This window comes from Penaeus japonicus, unplaced genomic scaffold, assembly GCF_977035675.1.
Source record: "Penaeus japonicus unplaced genomic scaffold, GWHDUDI00000001_assembly GWHDUDI00000006, whole genome shotgun sequence".
NCBI classification, from domain to species: Eukaryota; Metazoa; Arthropoda; class Malacostraca; order Decapoda; family Penaeidae; genus Penaeus; species Penaeus japonicus.
In genome coordinates, this window is record NW_028234408.1 from 24,110,638 (window position 1) to 24,115,637 (window position 5,000).

The following is a 5,000-nucleotide window of genomic DNA, read 5'->3' on the forward strand; positions in this document are numbered from 1 at the left end:
CTTCGTTGCACAAAGCAATAAGGTCCAAGACCATTTGAGACTAGGTAATGACACCAGAGTGATTATCTAAATTACGAAAGTGGACAGAAATACGAAGGCGATTGCAGCCTTTGTTCCGGCGAGTTCACAGGGGAAACCTCTGCCGTGTCAGGTCAAGGTTGCAAGATCAGCCCTTGCAACGGTCCGGTGTGAGGCAAGCACGTGTAGGCAACAGATGCAAATATGCGAGTCTGCGCAAAATCAATCTCACTTGCAACTGGATTTACGAAAGCAAGCACGTGCAAGGTATCTCATGGGCATATAAAATGAAATAAACAAAACATAAAACACGTTAAAGAAACAAGTAATGAATGAATGTAAAATAACTACATCCATAAATACCAACCAATAGGTAGACTGGGCAAAGGAAACAAACACACACACACCCACAAGCACCCAGATTACACCGCTCGACCCAATCTGACCTTCACCCACACCCAGTCGGTTTCTCCCATCCGTGATCGTGGGCGTGGTCATCCCCCGACTTTCCCGTGGGTGTGCGTCATGTTCAGGCACTCTTTCGATTACCTGTAGCTACTCACGTATGCAAAACGAGCGCCAGGGAACCGAAAAGCGCCCGTGAAACGTACCCAGAGATAAGCTCGTGTTAATCTCCACCTCTAAATCATGAGAAACGAGTTTATCCCTCCGTCATGCACGAGAGATTGATTATGCAAGCGGAAGTACAGTGCATACTGAACGACTTGGTACGCTCGTCCGTATTAGACTGGTAGGCCCGATTCATCTAGTGGAGGCACTTCAAAGACGCGAGATAAGGCGATAAACGGGCGAGTGGGAAATGCAATGACACATCTTTAATAGTTGCACTACGAAGTAACACTGAGACTCGTGGGTTTATCCTGTGGGTGAGGAATTGAATTATGATTTTTAATCATGATAAAAAACATAATCAGAAAATAACCATACGCATGAAATGATAATGATCTGATGATGATAATATTTTATGATGACGATAGGCAGTAATAGTAAGTATATAAATATATAAAAAAGATACACAGAACGAGCTTATCAGAGCGAAATCTACCAGGATTTCCATCATCAGGTCTGACTATGTAAACACCAGATTTACCCAGCTTCGGAAAGGCTGTGTAATCCGTCACCTGACAAGCCTGAAGGTAAAACCCAGCACAACAGTATACGCAACAGTCACTGCGTTGAACCCTCGTCTATCGATTGAACCCTCGTCTATCGATTGAACCCTCGTCTATCCTAGTAGTAAATCCCGGAGTTGAACGAGTCCCTCTTTTCTCCATCCTTCTGGCACTTTCTACTTCCCTTTCGCTCCGTTTCCTGTGATCTCGAACCCAGCGTATTGTCGCTTTGTGGTAATCCCTCGGGTCGTGCGAGATTCCACGCTTATCGGCTTCCTCATAGGCGGTTGAGGCGGGTGCGTAGACTTATCCGAATATCCGGAGGAAGGAGAAGGAGGCCTTATTTGTCTCCATGCAGGTTGTTGTTATTGTTGTTGTTGGTGGTGGTGGTGGTGGTGGTATGCACACGACACATTTTCTTTAAACATTCCCCTTCTATTGTTTTTCTCTTCCTTCATTTCTTCGCCCTTATTATTCCATCGTTTCTATTCCCTCTCTTCTCATTCCTTCATATCACCCCTTTCCCACACACACACACACAAGCAAAACCGTGCACTTGAAAACAACCTCTCACAAGCCCACATAAGCATAAATAGCAAAACACGCCTCACACACCACCAGATTCTATCTAATAAACCACACGCAAAACCTTTGAAAACATATATGATCAAAGCATCACTTTGCACAAAAGACGCAACTCCCACCCCCCCGTGGCCACAAAAGCACAGAACGATGCACCGCCATTCACAGGTGTGCATGCAAAAAAATGCCTGGACAATGAGCCGTAGAAAAACATGCTCCCACTGCACACAAGCAGGTATACGCAGCCGCATTCCTAAAAAGGACAACATGCATATAAGCACACCAAGGTAAGCAAAGTAAAATAATAATTATTAAATAGTAATAGTAGTAGTGGTATTAGTAATAGTAATATTATTATTATCATATATTAATGATACTTATACTAGTAATAGTAATAATATCAGTAGCAGTAATAATAAAACTACTACTGATAATAAAAATAACAATAAGAAAAACAATGACATTGAATAAACAAATAAAGAAGTTCCTGAGACATGGGTCGCAACAATAAATACCTGATAATTCAAAGGTTAGGACTTCATGTTCATTTTTACTTGCAATCAAACAAGAAATTATCCGTCTATTATGTCCAGTTGAAACCTCCTTCCACCCGAGAGCCTTTTAGGATTTGTCCGAGCAAAAAATAAACATTTATTTGATAGGAACTACAAAGGGCATTCATGGCTACTTGCAGAGTTTGATAGCAGCATACATATTTGGCTTATCTTAAGTACTGCCTATGGAATGACAACATGGTTAAAACGAGCCCTTGAACAATCGTCTGAGCAATTTTTCTGAATGTAATAGTAATCTAACCCTTTCGGGTGTATCTCAATTTGCACACAAGTTAGTATCGCTCACACTGCAATGAATGCAAAGAAAAGCATCGTTAAAAGCGGGCTATTTGCGTTAAATTGTAAAAAAAAAAAAAAGTTAACGCGTACTGTAAGTGCCGTTACCTTAAGGCGTAAAATGAGCTATAACAAAACTGCAAGAGCTGTTAAACCGTTAACAGACATCGCCAAGAGAGCGTAACTATCGTTAAAAGCCACTCTGGGCGACGGTTACACTACTGTGAAGTCCCCGCACACTTCGGACTGGTTTGGGCGTGCCTGTGATGCAGCATTTACACGATATATAAATCTCCATTTGAAAAACAAACAAAAAATAGCGGATCCCAAGAGAAGAGAAAAAAAGACCACGAAGCTTTAAATAAAGTGTGAGCAACTGGCTCTCCCTCCCACCCCCTAAAAAATCTGAATTCGAGGAATGACTCACCGAAGCACTATCGCCGAGCCGAGATAAAACACTCCACGTCTCCACCTGTGAGGAGGGGCCCGGGAGGGGCGGGGGGGGGGGTAACACCTGAGCATAGATTATCTCGCGTATGGATCAAAACATGTCACCCCGATATGCCGTGGGCTGAGACGCGAGGTGGAGAAAGTATTGTCTTTGGGGCCTAAAAGGTCGCTCTGTCTATTCTTCCCAGTTCAGTCCCATCAAACATATCATAATTACATGCAATGCTGCATTGGCTAGTATAAAGGACATTGTTAAATATATTATGCAAAATAGATATACGCAATTGGACTATACGACAATGATCGGACGTACTCGATATATACTTCAATCCTATGGGCATGTCTGAACGCACTCACACTCATTCAAACACACGCATATACATTCACATTCACACACTCATACTCACACTCACTCCACCGGCGTGCCCAAAGGTGTTACACTTGCGTGTTACAGTTCCTTCGTTGGCTTTTGTTTAACGTAAATACAAAGCTAGCGTTGTTGTGTCAGCTATTGTTAAGACAGAAAACAAATGAGTATACAGGCACTTACGTAAAACAGTCCTTGTGTTTTTGGCGACGTGACAACTAAAAGTCTAATCATTTTTTTGTGTGAATCTAAACGTACATTATATGGAACAAAAATACATATAGATATGTATTAACATGAACCATAAAACTCATTCCTTATCCCCCAAAATGTACCTGATTTCTCCATTATCGTCCAAGTAATGTGTATCCACTCAAAATACAGCTTCAACCACTAATGCAAATGATAAGACGCCTGTAACACACACGCGTCATTAACAAGGATAGCCAACGCCTATTCGGAAATGAGCTTTTTCTCACGACGGAATAAGGAGAATGCATTAGCACGAATATTAACACATTGAGGAACTGTTCAAACTTTCTCAAGTTCATTGAAGAGGGGAAGGTGGAGGACATATTAAAGAGGAAGAGGGGGGGGGGTATATTAAAGAGGAAAAGTGGGGAGGGTCTATCAAAGAGGGAAAGAGGGGAGGGTCTATCAAAGAGGGAAAGAGGGGAGGGTCTATCAAAGAGGGAAAGAGGGGAGGGTCTATCAAAGAGGGAAAGAGGGGAGGGTCTATTAAAGAGGGAAAGAGGGAGGATATATCAAAGAGGGGAAGATATAATAAAGAGGGAAGGATATATATGAGGAAAAATATATCAACGAGGAAAAGATATATCAAAGAAGGGGAGAATGGAGGTTATAATAAAGAAAGTGGAGAGTATAATAAAGAGAGGAGTGTATATCAAAGAGGGAAAGAGGGGATGGCATACTAAAGAGAGAAAGAGAGTAGGGAATATAATAGAGGAAAAGGGGGAATATATTAAAGAGAAAATGGGGTGAGGGATTATAAAAGAGGAAAAGAGGGGAGGGTATATTAAAGAGGAAAAGAGGGGAGGGTATATTAAAGAGGAAAAGAGGGGAGGGTGTATTAAAGAGGAAAAGGGGATAGGGTATATCTAAGAGGGAAAGAGAGGGTATATCAAAGAGGGAAAGAGGTATATCTAAGAGGGAAAGAGGGGAGGGTATATCAAAGAGGGAAAGAGGGGAGGGTATATCTAAGAGGGAAAGAGGGGAGGGTATATCAAAGAGGCCATTAATTGAATCCGATGACATTTCCGGCCCGCTATCACTGGCTAGGCCTACAATTCATCTACAAAGCCTCTCTTATCTTCGCACGCCATTGGGCAGGCACGTCCGCTGGATGGAGCCGCTTCCTATTAGGAATAAGCCTATCAAGGCCCTGTGGCGACTTTATGGCATGAGCGCTCCATTCGAGAACGGGCTATGGTCTACCTTGGATGAATCTGTGGTTGGAATACAGCTGCTGCCAAATGTCAAGCACGTTATAGGCCTATTTTCTATAATGGGTTGATCAAGTTTATGCGAAATATCCTGAGTATGTTTATATAAGAAGTAGTGAGGGAGTACTGTTTGTAC

General features: G+C 42.3%; 1 protein-coding gene across 3 annotated transcripts in view; it reads right to left on the reverse strand.

Annotated features, from left to right (window-relative positions):
• LOC122247770 (uncharacterized) overlaps positions 1 to 5,000 on the reverse strand; it is a 167,531-nt gene that overhangs the window by 161,785 nt on the left and 746 nt on the right. The window lies entirely within an intron of this gene.